At 44.9% G+C, this 22,430-nt stretch overlaps 1 pseudogene; it reads left to right on the plus strand.

The window, feature by feature from the left end:
• Window positions 1-4,570: 4,570 nt before the first annotated feature.
• Window positions 4,571-4,688, plus strand: LOC124709177 (annotated as a pseudogene).
• The last annotated feature ends 17,742 nt before the right edge of the window (window positions 4,689-22,430 follow it).

Here is a 22,430-nt window from a genome sequence, read left to right on the forward strand (position 1 = left end):
ATGGGACTATATTAGGGGGTGTTCCATGGCTTCTGTCTCTTCAGTGTAAGACCACCCACAAACCGTGCTGTTAATCGATTAAAGGAATAGTCTGTGGTGAGTGTCCAAAGCTTTGAACAATTCACGAGATAAAGAGTTAGTCAGGATGAAACGCCTGAAGAGGCTGAGATATTTGCCTACTAGTGGTAAATGTAGAGTCAAAGTGACGGTGGCGGCTTTTCGTGGTTATATAGAGCTTGGGCAGTTCTTTTGGGACACGCGGACACACGCGCACGTGAGGGACTGATGGGACTGACACTTTAAGAAATAAAGAACATGTTATGTCTAAACATGAATTCCAGTATTCCCGACTTAGTCATGTTAGCCCGTAAAATATTGTATCTCACTATCAATTTTGAATATCTATGCTAGCAGTGGAAAGATACCATAAAACGATTGGTGATGAAAGGCATATGAGGTCTTAATTGCGCTCAATAAGAAATGAATATTACCAATTTTAACTGTGAGAATAAATTCAGAACAACAGGAAAGACAGTATTGCAAAAAAAGTTTTGAACTCTACTGCTGAGTAATTGGTTTTGCCTAAGAACAGTTCTAATTAATTTAGCGAAACGATAGTAGTAGGATGCTACAAGAACAATTATAATTACGATAAATAGATGAACTCAAGATGGCACAAGAACAATTATAATTACGATAAACAGATGTACTCCAGATACTAGGTACCTGTTAACTCAAAACTATCGACAGAAATATTATTTGCACAATTAACTTTAATAAGATAACGAAAGAAACGTAAACAGTAATTTGTCTGCTTGTTGAAATCGTTTAGGAACAAAAGAGAAAGTAAACCTATCCAGTTTTGAAGGAGCTGGAATGAACAAGTTAGTCGGCAACATTAGAGCTCCCTGCGAGTTATGGCAATTCGTTGATCTCCCAGAACTCGCAGAGAGGAGCTTTGGCGAGACTCCCTAGCTGAAGACAATCACATAACGGGCAAGGAGGAAATAGCCGAATGTTCACACCTGTCATACGTGACCTGGAAGACTTTGAACAGACTGCGAGTTGGGGTGTCAAGGTGCAAAGCCAACCTCAGGAAGTGAGGCTTCAGTAATGAGGAGAAAACTCGTCAGTGTGGTGACGTACAGGACGAACAATATCTGCTAGTCTGCAGGAACCTACCGGCTGCATACACTATCTGCGATCTTGCTGCAGCCAGCGAAATTGCTATGATAACCGCCGAATACTGTGCCCGTCAAAAGATATAATCGTCTTGCTGCTTGTTTATCTACTGCTTGTTCATATATATTATTGAATCTGTGTCATAAATACTACTGAACATATTTAATTTTCCAAATTTGTTATGTGAATCAATACTTATTAGTTTACGTAATTATTTTATATTCTGGACTCGAAAACTAAAGTAAAATAAACATTAGAACTGAGTTATCCCTCCTGTACTAAGTACGTTACGTTAAGGAGGATACTTTTTAAGGTTCTTAACGCAAAATTTCCATGTGCTCGAATTATATTCAGAGTCAGGAATGTAAATATTAGTTCTCAGTTCATAAAACAGAGGCACGACTTAGTATACATATTAAGATAATACATGTTCTACTGTAGTTACTTACCCGCTCAATACAAGGACTGAGGAGTGTTAGTAAACGGTGAGTAGTAAATTTTTTTAAGAAGAAGGTAGTTGTGTTGACAAGTCATCTCAAAGCACATAAAGCTGTACAGGGTGTTAGGCTTATAAGTGCAGATATTTTTACTGGTGACTCAGGTCAGTGTACTGGAAAACCTTACAACATAATTAACTTAGAATTAGATTTTCACTCTGGAGCTGAGTGTGCGCTGATATGAAACTTCCTGGCAGATTAAAACTGTGTACCGGACCGAGACTCAAACTTGGGATCTTTGCGCTGCAATTCTGCCAGTACCTCATCTCCTACCTTCACAGAAGCCTTTCTTCCAGGAATGCTAGTTCTGCAAGGTCGCAGAAGAGCTTCTGTGAAATTTGATTGGTAGGAGACGAGGTATTGGCAAAATTGAAGCTGTGATAACGGGTCGTGCTAGAGGAGCTCTGTTGGTAGAGCACTTGCCCGCGAAAGGCAAAGGTCCCGAGTTCGAGTCTCGGTCCGGCACACAGTTTTAATCTGCCAGGAAGTTTCAGAGTTAACTTAGTTTGCAGACTAATAATTATAGCTAAGAAATAGTTTGGTTCCTCGAAGTACATATGGCAACAGCAAGCCATTTATGTGTATTTTCCAATGGGCAGCAGGTCAGGTGAGGAAGTGTGGCCGGCCGCGGTGGCCGAGTGGTTCTAGGCGCTTCAATCTGGAACCGCTCGACCACTATGGTCGCAGGTTCGAATCCTGCCTCGGGCATGGATGTGTGTGATGTCTTTAGGTTAGTTAGGTTTAAGTAGTTCTAAGTTCTAGCTGACTGATGACCGCAGATGTTAAGTCCCATAGTGCTCAGAGCCATTTGATGAAGTGTGGATGCGTGGACGCAAAGCGGTTAGCCTACGCTGGCAGGCGTAGTGCACTTACAGTTAGTGGTGCTGTTACGACCGTGCAGAAGACATCGTGTGACGTGTTTGCGGGAAGACTGCTAGACGCGGAGAAAAAACGACTAATGCAATGAAGTTGGAACATATTAAGGTGCCACTGATCACAACATCCGCACTTATAGCCCGAACACCCTGTGTATATTCTGTTCAAATGGTTCAAATGCCTCTGAGCACTATGGGACTTAACATCTGAGGTCATCAGTCCCCTATACTTAAAACTACTTAATCCTAACTAACGTAAGGACATAACACACATCCATACCCATGGCAGGATTCGAACCTGGGACCGTAGCGGTCGAGCGGTTCCAAACTGAAGCGCCTAGGACCGCTCGGCCACAACAGCACGCTGTATATTCTGTGCCTAGAGAATCACATAGTCGAAGTTACAAAGATGCAATGTTCAGCAGTACAACTTAAAATGCGAGTAGATATTCACTGAGTGATCTAGTTGACAAACATTAATTTTCTGTCTTCTTAGAATGAAATATATACGTAGCTATCACACAGTTATGTGGGTTATGCTGACTGCGTAAAATGGTCCAGCAGAACTCGTTAGAACTATCATTACATCATGTGTTGCTCTGTCAACAATCTAGTCAGATATAACAGAATGATCACAATTATGTATCATCACAATATATTTGTCATGTAGTAACAGTCTTTGAAACCTTAGGACTAGACTCACTGAATAAAATACCGCTCGAGATGCGTTGCAGGTTGCTGCTTCCATATTAGGAAGAAGGGACACAGTTTGAATCGTGATAAAATATTAACTCACTCAGACGACGTTGTTACTGCATTATTGGCGACGATAAATTCCAAAGTAACAGGGCATACATTTCGTGTACCATTACAAGAGTAAGGATGTTTCCACTGGAGGACTGAGATTTCAGTCTAGCTCAAAATCTCGAATCCATGTTTCATCTACGAAAACAGCGCTTTTCAAAAACTAATTTTGCAACAATATTTAGCCAGTTCTCTTGTGATTGGCTTTTGCTCTCCACTCAGATGATGAAGAACCGATTTTGCAGCGACTTACCTTTTCTGCGGTTTCTCGATTATGAAACCCACCACCGAAGAGATAGGCATGTTTGCTTCATTTACAATTCCTTCGAATGATCTCCTTTGATCTTCTTGCAAAATGTACTCAATAATGACAGCAGAGGTGTAGCCTGATGCAGTTACCAATCGCTCACTCCTTCTGTCGTCCTCAGTACTTCTCTGGCCTTTGCGGTAACGCGCAGCCCACCGTGACTCTGTGCCTCGATCCACTATACTATCCCGAAAAAGTCAAACACAGCGTTGTGAATTTCCGTATCTGTTTTCATCCGCAAACTTTCAATTCGATGTAATACCGCTGGTCGGTACATCAGATTTGACATGAGTCATTTTGTCCCTTCATTTCAAATGAGAATATCTCACCCAAAAGATCTTACAATTTATGCTTCGCACTAGAATACTTTCTCTGTTACAGACGTGCATGAGCTCTCTGCAGGATAGACAACCTTGTAGCATAGACAACCTTGTAGTTTGGGCAACCACAACTATGAGTAGTCATCTGGGTATTAATAAACCTCTTTAGCTGTATTTAGTCCTTAATTATTGGATCACTACCGGTTCCGTGGCACTAAAAGCCACATCTTCTGGTGAACCTATAACAAAACCGTTAGAACGGTAAAGCTCGGAAATTATTTATCCAACATTGTTGCCCGTCAGAAAAAATGGTGAAGCGGGCCCATTCACCATATTCGAATCCGGCTGTTTTATCCTACACCGAACAGCCAAAGAAACTAGTACACCTGCACGCAGAAGTGTTTCAGTACGACGTGGCATGGACTCGACCAATGTCTCAACTAGTGCTGGAGGGACTTGATTCCAGGAATCCTGCATGACTGTCCATAAATCAATAAGAGTACGATGGGGTGCAGATCTCTTCTGAATAGCACGTTGAAAGGCATCCCAGATATGCTCAATAATGTTCATGCCTGGGAAATTTCAGGCAACGGCCTTGCCGCAGTGGATACACCGGTTCCCGTGAGATCACCGAAGTTAAGCGCTGTCGGGCGTGGTCGGCACTTGGATGGGTGACCAGCCAAGCGGCCATGTGCTGTTGCCATTTTTCGGGGTGCACTCAGCCTCGTGATGCCAATTGAGGAGCTACTCGACCGAATAGTAGCGGCTTCGGTCAAGAATACCATCATAACGTCCGGGAGAGCGGTGTGCTGACCCCACGCCCTTCCTATCCGCATCCTCCACTGAGCATGACATGGCGGTCGGATGGAGCCGGTAGGCCACTCGTGGCCTGAAGACGGAGTGCTGGGAAATTTGGTGGCCAGCGGAAGTGTTTAAACTCAGAGGAGTGTTCCTGGAGCCACTCTGTAGCAATTCTGGACGTGTAGGGTATCGCACTCTCCTGCTGGAATTGCTCAAGTCTGTCGGAATGCACTATGGACACGAATGGATGCAGGTGATCAGACAGGATGCTTACGTACTTGTCACCTGTGAGAGTCGTATCTAGACATATCGGGAGTTGCGTATCACTCCAACTGCACATGCCTCACACTATTACAGAGCCTCCACCAGCTTGAACAGTCCCATTATCACATGCAGAGTCCATCGGTTCCGTAGGGTTTCTCCATACCTGTACATGTCCATTCGCTCGATACAATTTGAAGTGAGACTCATCCGACCAGAGAACATGTTCCCAGACATCAACAGCTCAATGTCGGTGTTGACGGCCCCAGCCGAGGCGTAAAACTTTGTACCGTGCAGTCATCAAGCCCATATCGATGATGTTTCGTTGAATGGTTCACACGCTGATACTTGTTGATGGCCCAGCATTGAATTCTGCAGCAATTTGCGGAAGGGTTGCACATCTGTCACGTTGGACGATTCTCTTCAGTCGTCGTTGGTAACGTTCTTGCAGGATCTATTTCCACCCTCGGCGATGTCGGAGGTTTGATGTTTTACCGGATTCCTGATATTCACGATGCACTCGTAAAATCCCCACCTGTGTCCCATCACTCGTGCGCCGACTGTAACACCACTTTCAAACTCACTTAAATCTTGATAACCTATCATTGTAGGAGCAGTAATCGATCTAACAACACGTTCCGCCTCTTTCCATATATCTCTACTTGAATATATCTGTCTTTGGCGCTTCAGTGTATTTGGCCCTACCTGTCTATTATCTACTTCACTCTTTCTCTAAAACACAGAAAATTGAGCTCATGAATGAACAGTTGTTCCGCTCGTGCACCCTTCACGAATTGGAAAGGAAGGGAAGGTGTGGGAGTGGTGGGTGATAGTGAATGCTACTCGAAGTTTCATCCGATGCATATCGCATAGTAATTTCCCCGTGGTAAATGTAGAAATACAGGTAGATGCAACAAATAAGGAAGGAAGGTCATGGTTTAGCATCCCAATAAGGATTGAAAAGGGGTGGATAAAATAAATCTGTCACGCCCTTTCAAAGGAATCACCCCAGCATTCGTCTTAAACGATTTAGGGAAGCAACAGGAAATCTACATCTGGATCGGCGGACGGCGATTTGAACAGCCTCCTCCCAAATACTAGTCCAGTGTGTTACCACTGCACCAGTTCACTCCTAGATGTAGCAAAAAAAGTCCAGATAAGGTAGAAAAATAAACCTCTTTCCTTTAAAAAGGAGTGTGGTATCGATTCTAAGAAGGTTGTCCAGAGAGTAATGGACCGCACTTTTCGCTTGTGCGAAGTCTATGGAGCATCTGCTGTCGAGGGAAGTACGGGTAGTCGCTGGGTACGGAGGGTGAGGCCATCAGAAGGCGGTTCGGCGGGGCTCCATGATTTGCAGCGGTCGGAGAGACCATCCAGGGTTGTCACACCTGACATGTTGCAGCGAGCTGATGTCATTCGCGAGGACAGACGCATTACGACTCGGCAGTTGGCGCTGCATCCCCCAATCAGTAAAGGAAGTGTGGATGCAATTATCCGTACTTTTGGATATTGAAAAGTGTGTGCAAAGTGGATCCCGCGGTGTCTAACGGTGGACCACCAATCGGAGAGAAAAAACATTTGTCTTGATTTGTCTTGATTTGTTGCAACGTTTTGAAGCTGAGGGGGAGGTCTTCTTGTTCTGAATTGTGATAGGTGATGAAACCTGGGTTCACCGTTTGAAGCCCGAAACAAAACGACAGTCAATGGAATGGCACCATTCCCACTCCCCACAGAAGAAAACATTCAAAGGAATTGCTTCCACCGGTAAGGCCATGATCATCGTGTTCTGGGACTGTGAACGAATGATTCTCATTGATGCGCTAAGAGGGGGTACCATTAATTGAGAAGCATCTGTCAACACATTAACAATACTCATGACGCGCTTCCGGCGACTTCAGCGTCACAGCCACCCAGGAGATATTTTCCTGCAACACGATAACGCTCGGCCCCAGACAAGTCTGAGGACTGCTGAACACATTGTAACCCCATCCACCCTACAGCCCTGACCTACCCCCTCGGACTTCCACTTGTCTGGGCCATTAACGGACTCCATTCGTGGAAGACATTTTGAGGAAGATGAGGAGGTGATTCATACAATAAAGCACTGGCTCCGCTACCAGGACAACGATTGTTACCGACAGGGCATACGCGCCCTTGTTTTGCGCTGGACGAAGGCCATAGGGATGGATGCAGATTACATGGAAAAATAGGGTATGTAGATAAAACACCGTTATTTCGTGTGTGTATTTCTCATTATGTTCAATAAAGAATTATTGAAGAAAAAAATACGGTGCATTACTTTCTGGGAACCCACGTAGGTAGCGTTGACTTTTCTCGTTGCCACCGCTGCTGCCGTGCATGCGCCGCGCCGTGCTGTTGCCGGGAGCCGGACGTGAAACGGCCAAGCCATGTCGGCGATCTGTGCACTGTTAATGGGAACGAGTGCAGCCCGGGTCCCGTTAGGGCCGCGTCTGGATTCGGGTCGGCCCGCCACACGGGGCCGCGCCGTGCGCTGCGCTGCTCTGTGTGGCTAACCCACTTCAGAGCCGGCCGGCGCTCGCGGTCTGCCCGCGGCCCGCCGGGGGGTCGCTTACCTCGACCGCGCACCGTGGGCGATACCATCGGGGTCCTATCTGCCGCGCGCGAGATCATCTCCCCAGTGTGGGAGGCACTGCATAACAGAGCAGGAAGCGTTTAATTACGCAGGAGCACTGCCGCTGACCAATTATCTCGCGGCGCCCTCCGTTATCGTGACCGTGGATAGGAGTTCCTCGGAACAGAATGGTCTCATGCACGCCAAACGGCACTGATTCAGAAAGTATTACACTACTGGCCATTAAAATTGCTACACCACGAAGATGACGTGCTACAGACGCGAAATTTAACCGGTAGGAAGAAGATGCTGTGATATACAAATGATTAGCTTCTCAGAGCATTCACACAAGGTTGGCGCCGGTGGCGACACCTACAACGTGCTGACATGAGGAAAGTTTCCAACCGATTTCTCATACATAAACAGCAGTTGACCGGCGTTGCCTGGTGAAACGTTGTTGTGATGCCTCGTGTAAGGAGCAGAAATGCGTACCATCACGTTTCTGACTTTGATACAGGTCGGATTGTAGCCTATCGCGATTGCCGTTTATCGTATCGTGACATTGCTGCTCGCGTTGGTCGAGATCCAATGACTGTTAGCAGAATATGGAATCGGTGGGTTCAGGAGGGTAATACGGAACGCCTTGCTGGATCCCAATGGCCTCGTATCGCTAGCAGGCGAGATGACAGGCATCTTATCCGCATGGCTGTAACGGATTGTGCAGCCACGTCTCGATTCCTGAGTCAACAGATGGGGACGTTTGCAAGACAGGAGGGCCTGTGATGGTGTATTCAACGACGGACCTCGGTGCACGAATGGCAAAACTTCTTTTTTCCAGATGAATCCAGGTTCTGTTTACAGCATCATGATGGTCGCATCCGTGTTTGGCGACATCGCGGTGAACGCACATTGGAAGCGTGTATTCGTCATCGCCATACTGGTGTATCACCGAGCATAATGGTATGGGGTGCCACTGGTTACACGTCTCTGTCACCTCTTGTTCGCACTGACGGCACTTTGAACAGTGGACGTTACACTTCAGATGTGTTACGACCCGTGGCTCTACCCTTCATTCGATCCCTGCAAAACCCTACATTTCAGCAGGATAATGCATGACCGCATGTTGCAGGTCCTGTACGGGCCTTTCTGAATACAGAAAATGTGCGACTGCTGCCCTGGCCAGCACATTCTCCAGATCTCTCACCAATTTAAAACGTCAATGGTGGCCGAGCAACTGGCTCGTCACAATACGCCAGTCACTACTCTTGATGAACTGTGGTATCGTGTTGAAGCTGCATGGGCAGCTGTACCTGTACACGCCATCCAAGCTCTGTTTGACTCAATGCCCAGACGTATCAAGGCCGTTATTACGGCCAAAGGTGGTTGTTCTGGGTACTAATTTCTCAGGATCTATGCTCCCAAATTGCGTGAAATGTAATCACACGTCAGTTCTAGTATATTTGTCCAACGAATACCCGTTTATCATCTACATTTCTTCTTGGTGTAGCAATTTTAATGGCCAGTAGTGTATAATACTGGGAGACCGATTAGCACTCGCTTGTCGAAGCACGAACTCTACGTGCGAATGGGGCAATACAACAAGTCAGCTAACTATATCATGTTTATTAAAATATTCCGGGTCGAACGAATTTCTTGTTAAGATCCAACGCGCTGCATCTGTCGGTCGATTAACTTCCTTAGGGAGAACTTTTTATGGTGACAACTGAGCAGATTCGCAAGGAAACGTAGAGCTGCTTCTGCGTCGTGAATACCCTCGGTCGTTTTGTACACTAGGCTCAAGAGTCGAGCCCCTCTTTCCCATTTTCTCTACAAGAAGAAATGCTAGTTAGACGCGGCTGCGTCCCGTATTAAGAGTGCCAAACGACGCGAGGCACCGACCGAATGGAGTCATACGCGTTGCAACCAATAAATCAGATAATACCTGCGTTCCGATAACATTCCCTCTCTCCTCGACACTGTCTCGTTTGCTCTCCGTGAGAGCCCTGGCCCCTAAGTGAATCCAACATGTTTCGAATTCTAATTTATCCCCTTTCGTAATCAACCGTGTAGATGGTAAACATTATTGTGATTTTAATAAAGTTCCTGAGCTCATTGTTTGGTAGTTGCAACAGCATCGATTTGTCATATCCCCTCCCCCCCCTCCCTCTCTCTCTCCGTGTGTGTGTGTGTGTGTGTGTGTGTGTGTGTGCTTTAGATGTTTTTAAACATCTTAACTAAAGCCCTGTATAGCCTGAACGTGACTGGACTTCCGTAATTTTCTATCCACGGCAATAAATTTCTTCCATCTGGATCGCTCCTGTTTTGGAACTTTTCTCTACACATTCGTTCGGTTTCCCGAGCATTAAGACTTGCTTAATATACACTCCTGGAAATTGAAATAAGAACACCGTGAATTCATTGTCCCAGGAAGGGGAAACTTTATTGACACATTCCTGGGATCAGATACATCACATGATCACACTGACAGAACCACAGGCACATAGACACAGGCAACAGAGCACGCACAATGTCGGCACTAGTACAGTGTATATCCACCTTTCGCAGCAATGCAGGCTGCGATTCTCACATGGAGACGATCGTAGAGATGCTGGATGTAGTCCTGTGGAACGGCTTGCCATGCCATTTCCACCTGGCGCCTCAGTTGGACCAGCGTTCGTGCTGGACGTGCAGACCGCGCGAGACGACGCTTCATCCAGTCCCAAACATGCTCAATGGGGGACAGATCCGGAGATCTTGCTGGCCAGGGTAGTTGACTTACACCTTCTAGAGCACGTTGGGTGGCACGGGATACATGCGGACGTGCATTGTCCTGTTGGAACAGCAAGTTCCCTTGCCGGTCTAGGAATGGTAGAACGATGGGTTCGATGACGGTTTGGATGTACCGTGCACTATTCAGTGTCCCCTCGACAATCACCAGTGGTGTACGGCCAGTGTAGGAGATCGCTCCCCACACCATGATGCCGGGTGTTGACCCTGTGTGCCTCGGTCGTATGCAGTCCTTATTGTGGCGCTCACCTGCACGGCGCCAAACACGCATACGACCATCATTGGCACCAAGGCAGAAGCGACTCTCATCGCTGAAGACGACACGTCTCCATTCGTCCCTCCATTCACGCCTGTCGCGACACCACTGGAGGCGGGCTGCACGATGTTGGGGCGTGAGCGGAAGACGGCCTAACGGTGTGCGGGACCGTAGCCCAGCTTCATGGAGACGGTTGCGAATGGTCCTCGCCGATACCCCAGGAGCAACAGTGTCCCTAATTTGCTGGGAAGTGGCGGTGCGGTCCCCTACGGCACTGCGTAGGATCCTACGGTCTTGGCGTGCATCCGTGCGTCGCTGCGGTCCGGTCCCAGGTCGACGGGCACGTGCACCTTCCGCCGACCACTGGCGACAACATCGATGTACTGTGGAGACCTCACGCCCCACGTGTTGAGCAATTCGGCGGTACGTCCACCCGGCCTCCCGCATGCCCACTATACGCCCTCGCTCAAAGTCCGTCAACTGCACATACGGTTCACGTCCACGCTGTCGCGGCATGCTACCAGTGTTAAAGACTGCGATGGATCTCCGTATGCCACGGCAAACTGGCTGACACTGACGGCGGCGGTGCACAAATGCTGCGCAGCTAGCGCCATTCGACGGCCAACACCGCGGTTCCTGGTGTGTCCGCTGTGCCGTGCGTGTGATCATTGCTTGTACAGCCCTCTCGCAGTGTCCGGAGCAAGTATGGTGGGTCTGACAGACCGGTGTCAATGTGTTCTTTTTTCCATTTCCAGGAGTGTATATTCAAGATACGTCTGAAAGATTCTGTAACGGGTAATGGTCCATATTCGATGACCTGTCATCATTTGTAAACAGTCCACAACTCCAACGTGGATACGTCACACACGATTTTTTTAAACTTACCGTCATCAACTTCGGTGCGGAATACTGTTGTTTTACTATGAAACGTCTTCAGTTTGCAGAGGCACACCTCGCGAGCTCCGCTCGTTCAAGATCTCGTACTACCTGTGTTGTTCATTTCCAACTACTGGATCCTTATATCAAAACAGTTTAGAATCATCTACCATCTGTACAATTTCAGCCCTAAAGGGGTTCAATATTTATTAATAATACTAGTTCAGTAACCCTTCAAAATAACGTAGCGACCCTCACACCGCTAACAGTGTGTTCTGTATTGACAGATAACAACACGATTTCACATGGCTATGCTATAGAATTCCCACAAGAAATCGAGCGCCGCAATTACATTAGCTACAGCTGGTACAAAATAACAAAAAGCCACGAAAAATACGAATTGGACCCGATAATGTCAAAAAAGAGCAACCCGTCACATGTTAATTTATTGACTGAAATCAGAAACATGGATCCTAAAGATTTCATAAACTATTTCCGTATAAGTACTGCATCGTACGAGAAATTATTGATGTCTAAACAAAATACATTAATAAGAGAGGCGACAGGAAGACATTTCGAACGCTCGAATCAGCTTCGTTTTTCCAGTATGTTCTCAAATTAATAAGCAAAAGCAAGCCTAGTGAAGCTTCCCTTGAGCATTCTTAAGTGATAAATACAATGACTACCCACGTATAGACCTATTAATTGACAATATGCCTATATACGACCTCAGAAAATGTTATCAATATTATTAAAGGTATGAGTGCCCCTTAAGGCGTTGGTAATCTCTGTATGAAATACGACAGAGATTGTGCTTACTTTGTTAACAGCCGTCCGGAAGAAAGTACGACATACTTTACTTGCTTCAGCAACTTGTTGAGCAGCTTTTCGAAAGTTCATTCGGAAGTCTGGTAACCTTAGAGCAGTGCTCTTAGTAATACTCATCCAACCTTTTTTTCTCACATTATATTACCTTTGTCATTCTTGAATGGGGAACGAAATCAAAGAAGTACATTTAATTTAATTTAAACTCAATACGGTGAATAATAACAATAATCCTAATTATAAAATCACCTAGACCATTACATTTAAGAGTTTCGATGAATATTGTCTTCAGTAGAGTAGAAGGAGATGCTGAAGAGGAAGTTCTTTAATTGAGCCTTTAACGCTACCACATTGTCTACATGACTTTAAATATGCTCTGGCAGCTCGGTGAGTATCAAAATGGTTCAAATGGCTCTAAGCTTTATGGGACTTAACATTTGAGGTCATGAGTCCCCTAGACTTAGAACTACTTAAACCTAACAAACCTAACGACATCACACACACCCATACCCGAGGCAGGATTCGAACCTGCAACCGTAGCAGCCACGGGGTTCCGGACTGAAGCGCCTAGAAGAGCTCCACAGCGGCCGGCAGCTCGGTAAATACTTGTATATGTAGTTCTGTATTGTTAACAACTCGTAGTCTGTGTAAAAGAAGTTTATCATTCTAGTCTTATATAAATGCGTTTCACTATGTATTGAAAAAAGAGGAATATTAGTAATGACAATGGACATTAATAATTTACATTATAAAGCAGCTGCGAAAATACTAAGTTTTTTGAAGAAAGTATTTCAGAATGCCCCCCCCCCCCCCCCCCAAGAACCATGGACCTTGCCGTTGGTGGGAGGCTTGCGTGCCTCAGCGATACAGATAGCCGTACCGTAGGTGCTACCACAACGGAGGGGTATCTGTTGAGAGGCCAGACAAACGTGTGGTTCCTGAAGAGGGACAGCAGTCTTCTCATAGTTGCAAGGGCAACAGTCTGGATGATTGACTGATCTGGCCTTGTAACACTAACCAAAACGGCCTTGCTGTGCTGGTACTGCGAACGGCTGAAAGTAAGGGGAAACTACAGCCGTAATTTTTCCCGAGGGCATGCAGCTTTACTGTATGGTTAAATGATGATGGCGTCCTCTTGGGTAAAATATTCCGGAGGTAAAATAGTCCCCCATTCGGATCTACGGGCGGGGACTACTCAAGAGGACGTCGTTATTAGTAGAAAGAAAACTGGCGTTCTGCGGATCGGAGCGTGGAATGTCAGATCTCTTAATCGAGCAGGTAGGTTAGAAAATTTAAAAAGGGAAATGGATAGGTTAAAGTTAGATATAGTGGGAATTAGTGAAGTCCGCTGGCAGGAGGAACAATACTTTTTGTCAGGTGAACACAGGGTTATAAATACAAAATCAAATAGGGGTAATGCAGGAGTTGGTTTAATAATGAATAACAAAATAGGAGTGCGGGTAAGCTACCAGAAACAGCATAGTGAACGCATTATTGTGGCCAAGATAGACACGAAGCCCACGCCTACTACAGAAGTACAAGTTTATATGCCAACTAGCTCTGCAGATGATGAGGAAATTGAAGAAATGTATGATGAGATAAAAGAAATTATTCAGGTAGTAAAGGGAGAAGAAAATTTAATAGTCATGGGTCACTGGAATTCGGTAGTAGGAAAAGGGAGAAAAGGAAACGTAGTAGGTGAATATGGATTGGGGGGGAAGAAATGAAAGAGGAAGCCGCGTGGTAGAATTTTGCACAGAGCACAACTTAATCATAGCTGACACTTGGTTCAAGAATCATAAAAGAAGGTTGTATACATATAAGAATCCTGGAGATACTGACTGGTTTCAGACAGATTATATAATGGTAAGACAGAGATTTAGGAACCAGGTTTTAAATTGTAAGACATTTCCAGGGGCAGATGTGGACTCTGACCACAATCTATTGGTTATGAACTGTAGATTAAAACTGAAGAAACTGCAAAAAGGTGGGCATTTAAGGAGATGGGACCTGGATAAACTGAAAGAACCAGAGGTTGTACAGTGTTTCAGGGGGAGCATAAGGGAACAATTGACAGGAATGGGGGAAATAAATACAGTAGAAGAAGAATGGGTAGCTTTGAGAGATGAAGTAGTGACGGCAGCAGAGGATCAAGTAGGTAAAAAGACGAGGGCTAGTAGAAATCCTTGGGTAACAGAAGAAATATTGAATTTAATTGATGAAAGGAGAAAATATAAAAATGCAGTAAATGACGCAGGCAAAAAGGAATACAAACGTCTCAAAAATGAGATCGACAGGAAGTGCAAAATGGTTAAGCAGGGATGGCTAGAGGACAAATATAAGGATGTAGATGCTTATCTCACTAGGGGTAAGACAGATACTGTCTACAGGAAAATTAAAGAGACCTTTGGAGAAGAGAGAACCACTTGTGTGAATATCAAGTTCTAAGCAAAGAAGGGAAAGCAAAAGGGTGGAAAGAGTATATAGAGGGTCTATACAAGGGCGACGTATTTGAGGACAATATTATGGAAATGGAAGAGGATGTAGATGAAGATGAAATGGGAGATACGATACTGCGTGAAGAGTTTGACAGAGCACTGAAAGACCTGAGTCGAAACAAGGCCCCGGGAGTAGACAAAATTCCATTAGAACTGCTGACGGACTCGGGAGAGCCAGGCCTGACAAAACTCTACCATCTGGTGAGCAAGATGTATGAGACAGGCGAGATACCCTCAGACTTCAAGAAGAATACAATAATTCCAATCCCAAAGAAAGCAGGTGCTGACAGATGTGAAAATCACCGAACAATCAGTTTAATAAGTCACGGATGCAAAATATTAACACGAATTCTTTACAGACGAATGGAAAAACTAGTAGAAGCCGACCTCGGGGAAGATCAGTTTGGATTTCGTAGAAATATTGGAACACGTGCGGCAATACTGACCCTACGACTTATCTCACAAGCTACATTAAGGGAAGGTAAACCTACGTTTCTAGCTTTTGTAGACTTAGAGAAAGCTTTTGACAATGTTAACTGTAATACTCTCTTTCAAATTCTGAAGGTGGCAGGGGTAAAATACAGGGAGCGAATGGCTATTTACAATTTGTACAGAAACCAGATGGCAGTTATAAGAGTCGAGGGACATGAAAGGGAAGGAGTGGTTGGGAAGGGAGTGAGACAGGGTTGTAGCCTCTCCCCGATGTTATTCAATCAAACCAGATGGCAGTTATAAGAGTCGAGGGACACGAAAGGGAAGGAGTGGTTGGGAAGGGAGTGAGACAGGGTTGTAGCCTCTCCCCGATGTTATTCAATCTGTGTATTGTGCAAGCAGTGAAGGAAACAAAAGAAAAATTCGGATTAGGTATTAAAATCCATGGAGAAGAAATAAAAACGTTGAGGTTCGCCGATGACATTGTAATTCTGTCCGAGACAGCGAAGGATTTAGAAGAGCAGTTGAACCGAATGGATGGTGTCTTGAAAGGAGGATATAAGATGTACATCAACAAAAGCAAAACGAGGGCAATGGAATGTAGTCGAATTAAGTCGGGTGATGCTGAGGGAATTACATTAGGAAATGAGACACTTAAAGTAGTAAAGGAGTTTTGCTATTTGGGGAGCAAAATAACTGATGATGGTCGAAGTAGAGAGGATATAAAATGTTGACTGGTGATGGCAAGGAACGCGTTTATGAAGATGAGAAATTTGTTAACATCGAGTATTGATTTAAGTGTCAGGAATTCGTTTCTGAAAGTATTTGTATGGAGCGTAGCCATGTATGAAAGTGAAACATGGACGATAACTAGTTTGGACAAGAAGAGAATAGAAGCTTTCGAAATGTGGTGCTACAGAAGAATGCTGAAGATTAGATGGTAGATCATATAACTAATGACGAGGTATTGAATAGGATTGGGGAGAAGAAACGTTTTTGGCTCAACTTGACTAGAAGAAGTGATCGGTTGGTAGGACATGTTCTGAGGCATCAAGGGATCACCAATTTAGTATTGGAGGGAAGCGTAGAGGGTAAAAATCGTAGAGGGAGACCAAGAGATGAATCCACTAAACAGATTCCGAAGGATGTATGTTGCAGTAGGTACTGGGAGATGAAGAAGCTTGCACAGGATAGAGTAGCATGGAGAGCTGCACCAAACCAGTCTCAGGACTGAAGACCACAACCACAACAACAACAACAATTTCAGAATGTTCCAAAATTGACACTAAATATAATTCTTAAAATACTATCCCTATAGGTGGAGTTTCACCAAAATAAAGAATTTCATAAGTCATTAGTGAATGATAATTTGTGTCATAACGCTAGCCTGTCATCCTTGACGTGTAGATTTATTCGAATAATCCAGCATGTAATTCTTAGTACATATCATACACCAATGTTCTAATTATCGCAGATAATATTGCTCTTGCTTGTACAATGACCTCGTCTTCGACCTCTAAAACTGTTAAGAAGAGCACGGCTGTTTCTAGTGAACAGTGAGGTAACCACGGTTACATCTTTTCACCTGGAGACATCTCACGTAGCATTCGCTGGTAGTCACGTCTCGACACACAAAATTTGGACTAAAAAGATTGTAGTGTTTGCGTAGCCACACGTCGGCCGCCAGTCAACAGTGATATTGAGAATCAACAGACGGCTATCGCTTTGCCTGTGCGCCCTAATCTTTCTCTGGAAAGCCCTCGCCCAGGCTTGTGCACATCGTTTTCACGCGGCGGTCGACTTACGTGGAAGCAGAACTTTGCCACCAATCCAAACGATTTCTTTGGAAGCTAGTCGAGAGTTGTAGGGTTTCTGGAAGGCAAATTTGTATCGTATTTCATTTTTTCCTGTATTTATGCCATGTTGCTAAGATACAGCAACGGCTACTTGGGTGCAGCGTAGACAATTATTGTACTTCATATGAGCCATACTTTCGACTTTCATGAAAACTTCAACCCGGAATCATCATAAAAAGTTTGGGCAGTAGATTGCACTTTGTAATTATTTGCAGAAGGTGACAGAAATGAAAATCAAATGAAAGGCGCTTGAAAGTTTTATTGTATACTCTGCTACGAAACGGAGTTCATTAATTCTTAATATTCGCAGCCATTGATTCTCGACTGCCACTTCACTTACCATCTTGATAACAATAAACATCATCTATTTGCGTTGCAACCGCATATTTATTATTTTTTTACACAATTTGTTTCACGTAATCATATTAGGCACCTACAGCGGTATAGAAAGAAATGAAAGCGATAATTGTCAATGAACATTTTGTTGTTAGATATGTAGTGTGTTCTTGGAGTACATTATTAAGATGTGTGATTCAAAAGTTAGCGCAAAAACTGAAGGAGCTGATAGAGTAGTCGAAATACAACTACTCTGAAAATCACAAGGCGCTACAGTTTGGAACCGCGCTACCACTACGGTCGCAGGTTGGAATCCTGCCTCGGGCATGGAAGTGTGCGATGTTCTTAGGTTAGTTAGGTTTAAGTAGTTCTAAGTTCTAGGGGACTGATGAGCTTAGAAGTTCAGTCCCATAGTGCTCAGAGCCATTTTTTTGAAACTCACAAGCTGTGACATAGTTGCGAATTGAACAGTGACTCGAATACAGAATAAACTTCCTTTACTTTACATCTATGGTCAAAAATTTTTTGTCATCACACCACCTTCAGATTTGCCACTATACCTCCTGTAATTTAGAACATGTTTTTTATGAAACAGATCTGAAGATAGTCTTTATAGACCGAAACCGGTAGCCTGATGACAAAAAATTTGTGACCATAGATGTAAAGTAAAGGAAATTTACTTTAAAACTAATGGTCTTGGAGGTAATGCTGAACCAGTGAAAGACTTGGAAAATCACGGGCAGCAAGGGCAATTAATGAACACCTGCCTTAAGTTGAGCAAAAATAATCTACTATTTACTCAACAGTGCAGTACACCCTGAACGACTAGAAAGAGGACATTCATAGGACATGTACATTAGTATGTTCTGCAGAACATTTGAAACATGTCGGCCCCTCGGGTTCACGGTCAACATCGGTATCGTGGCGCAATACCACCCTCCGGTAAAATGTGACTGAGTCTCTCGTTGTTGCTGTAACCTGAAGGTAATGGATCAGTCTGACTTGAGCAGACGTTCAGGATGCCTCGCTGACGTACGCGCGACCCGTACCGTCAAATCAGTGAGTTTGAAAGACGGCGCATTATTGACATGAGGCAATGTGATGCATCCATGAAGGAAATAGGTGCTCTTGTGGGACGAAGTGTTTCGGCAAGGCAATGGGTGTGTGCAGAATGGGTCACAGAAGGTCGTAGTACCCGACGAGATGGGTCAGATCGCACCAATCGGACCACCCCTCGAGATGGTCGACGCCCCGTTCGAATGGCATTACAGGACGGATCTGCGTCCTCCTCGGCTTTGGCGCAGCAGTGGAACAGTGTAATACATTGCACACTATCAGAGGTGACAGTCCGTCGGCGTTTATTACAGCATGGGCTACGGGCGCGTTGTCACTTCTCCGCCTACCTGTGACGAATGTGCAGAAATATACTAAACTGCAATGGTTATGGAACGACGTCACTGGAGGCGGGAATTGCATCACATAGTGTTTTCGGACGAATCTAGGTTCTGTATGTTTGAAAATGATTGCTACATTTTGGTAGGCAGACAGGCGTAGTGCCGTCACAGTGACTGCATTCTCACAAGATATAAGTGCCAACTCGAAGACTTATGGTGTGGGGTGCCATTAGTTACAAACACAAATCACAGCTGGTGCGTGCCCAGAGAACTGTAACCAGTGTGACATACGTGAATGACAGCCTACGACCCGTGGAAATACCTTTTCTGCATAACCCAAGCGCCATATTTCAACAAGACAATGCGCTACCACGCGTGCCTTCTTGGTGTCACAGGATGTCAGCCTTTTGCCCTGGACCGCCGGATAACCAGAGTTGTCGCAAATCGAAAATGTGTCGGATATGGTGAAACGACGGATGCAGCGCTGTCACCAAATTCCAACCACCACAGATGATATTTGGAACCAGGTAAATGTGGCATGGATGGCTATACCACAGGACGCCGTTCGCGGCCTATACGCGTCGATGCCATCACGCGTGGAATAAGTTATCAGGGTCCATGGTGGACCCTGTGCCTACTAGGCAACAGAATACATGCTGAGCCGACGTGACAGAAATGCTAGTCATTTCTGCATAACGTGCTAACGTCCTGTGAATATGAACGTCCTATCTCTAGTCGTTCAAGGTGTTCTGCCTTTTCTAAAAATAAGTATACAGTAGGTGTTAAAACTGGCGAGCTCCACGTTGAATGCACATATTTTGTAGAAAAAGTTGGCGTACTCTGCCAAGCACACGCATCAGTGCCCTCACAAAAAGAAAAGAAAATCAGGCGGCAACAGATCGTGGGAGAGAAGCAGCCCTGCAATTGGACCTCTCCTTCCGACCCAAAGCCTGGGGTATGTATGATATTGCACAGAAAAGCATGTAGGTTCTCCGGCTATCTGCATCCACATCCGACGACGTATTTTAATTAGTATATCCTCTGACACTACTGGGAAGGACTTGATCGTCAGAAAACTTGTACCACGCATTCACTTACTCGTTTTCAGTGGCTCAGGGTTACTTCCAAGACCAAAATTTAATACTCAAGAGTTGTTGTATTTCGGCTCCTCTATCAGCTCTTTCCATCTGTACGTATCTTTTGAATCATCCTGTATGTACACAGGATGTAGAAAGCTACGTATGTAAAGTTTTAAAGTGTTTGGAGAAGATAGAAAGAAATACATTTTTATGTGATAAAAATGTCACAGTTGCACTGATTCCCCACAAGGGGACCATGAACTGTTTGACACTACTGATATTCAGAACCGGTTTTCAAACTGGCACGTGATGTTGCTCAAAATGTCCTAAACTAGCATTAATGCACAACTGATATATGCGGGATAGTGACAGTCTAACACGCTCAAAACAGCCTAGTGTTTCAAGCGACATTTCACCAAACTAGAAGGGCCTATCAACCAGGTATGCAGCATATTATCAACACCAGTAAAGTGATAGCGTGATTTTCAACAAGAAAATTGTAGGAATAGGCATCTATAAGCGGAGAGAGATATTTTAGAATCAATTCAGGAACTTCGATCTTGCACATCTTTCACGTAGAGCGCATGACTGGATGATACCATCACACGCTGAATACAGGCGTCGCAATGTGTCTATGCCCCACCGCTTCTAAAGGGCACAACCTGTCTTAAGTGACTTAGTGTCGGCAGGAAGTGCCAGCGAACATTTTGTCTCTAACGTAAGTTGTTCCCTATGACGTGATCTATCACCCTAGAGATTTGTCGCGAAGATTTGGAAACAACCTACGTTTCAAAGTCTTTGCGACAAACATGTGGGGCTGACAGATCAAATCATGACGCTTGCGCGCCTTAAGGTTGAGCAGTCTCGTGCACTATCATCTACGCTGTGAAAACAACTGACACCGACTGTATCTGGCGAGCAGCTCGAACTTGTGATCGTAGCGCGCTTACTGTCTAGATTCAACGCTAATTAACTCGAAAATGGCGCAACGTATAGAAGTTTTTCCTTAACAATTATTTCTCAGCACAATCAACCCTGCAACATCCTTACTAGCTTCTCAAGCTGTTTACGACCAGCCTGTATATATAAGGAGTCTTTCCTAAGACCCGTCGGGGGCAATTTCTCTCGTAGGTCGACAGATATTTGTAATTTAGTTTTTGCAACATGTGTGAGTCCAAACAAATGCGCCGGCCAGGGTGGCCGAGTGGTTCTAGGCGCTACAGTCTGCAACCACGCGACCGCTGCGGTCGCAGGTTCGAATCCTGCCTCGGGCATGGATGTGTGTGATGTCCTTAGGTTAGTTAGGTTTAAGTAGTTCTAAGTTCTAGGGGACTGATGACCTTATAAGGTAAGTCCCATAGTGCTCAGAGCCATTTTTGAACCAAACAAATGCTGCGCGTCACGTCCTTCATGCAATGCGCAGTGTCGAAGGAAAACATCGGTTTCTTTTTCATTATGAACAAAATGATTGTGCCCATTCGACAGAGTCGTCCCAAATTAGTCTAAGGCGATATTCTTTTTACCGGTATATATTAACAGGAGGAGTAGCGAGTTCTGCAGTAGCGACAACACCGCCCTGGCTCCACTGAATTCTACCGCTAGGCAGAAGCGTGCTGCTCAGTCGCTGCTGCAGTACTGGTTATTCTTCGTGTTTTACTGTCCCTGTTAATACACGTCGGTAAAACGAATATCAGACTAGGCTAATCCTGTAGCGCGCTAACGTTTGGGCTGACACCAGCTACAAGTTTCAGAAACTAAGTTGCCAGTGTGTGCCGAAACATCAGGGAAAATGCACCTGACGACTCTTCGAAAAGACATCCGGTATATATGGTGCTCAAACGTAATACCTTAACTTCCTGTTCACGTTTTACATCATGTCACACAATAAGTCTAACCTACTGATGCATCATGAATTATCTGTAACTCTTTTAACGCTGTCTGGAAGACATATTTAGCGTGAAAAAGACTTACCTCTCACGCTTGTCACTACAGGAATTCTGACACAGATGGTGGCGCTTTCAGCAATCAATTAAACTATCGCTCCTGCTCAGGTATCCGCACATTTCATTGTAGCAACGGCGCAGCACCAATGTGAGTCCTACTCGAAATCAGCAGCTATGTCGGCAGTTCCCGTTTAACTTGCCTGACGGATTTTTCTCAGAATAGATCATGAGCTTGCATTTGAGTGTGAGATTACTGCACCTAGCATATCCAAGTCCTTCTTGACGCGATATTCCTTGTCTAGGCTGTTGCCTGCACTCCAACCATCCATACCTTTGCACTTTTTGCCAAAATCCCCAGTCAGTCTCTTAATGTCTTCTCTTATTTGGTCAATGGCTTGTGACCTGGTAGCCAGTATTCTTTGTAGCTGTTGACCGACGCCTCTCCCAAGACCGATACTAGCAGTAAGATATTTCTTTTCCATTCAACTCATTTACGACTTGTATCTTA

The sequence above is a fragment of the Schistocerca piceifrons genome, chromosome 7, assembly GCF_021461385.2.
Source record: "Schistocerca piceifrons isolate TAMUIC-IGC-003096 chromosome 7, iqSchPice1.1, whole genome shotgun sequence".
NCBI lineage: Eukaryota > Metazoa > Arthropoda > Insecta > Orthoptera > Acrididae > Schistocerca > Schistocerca piceifrons.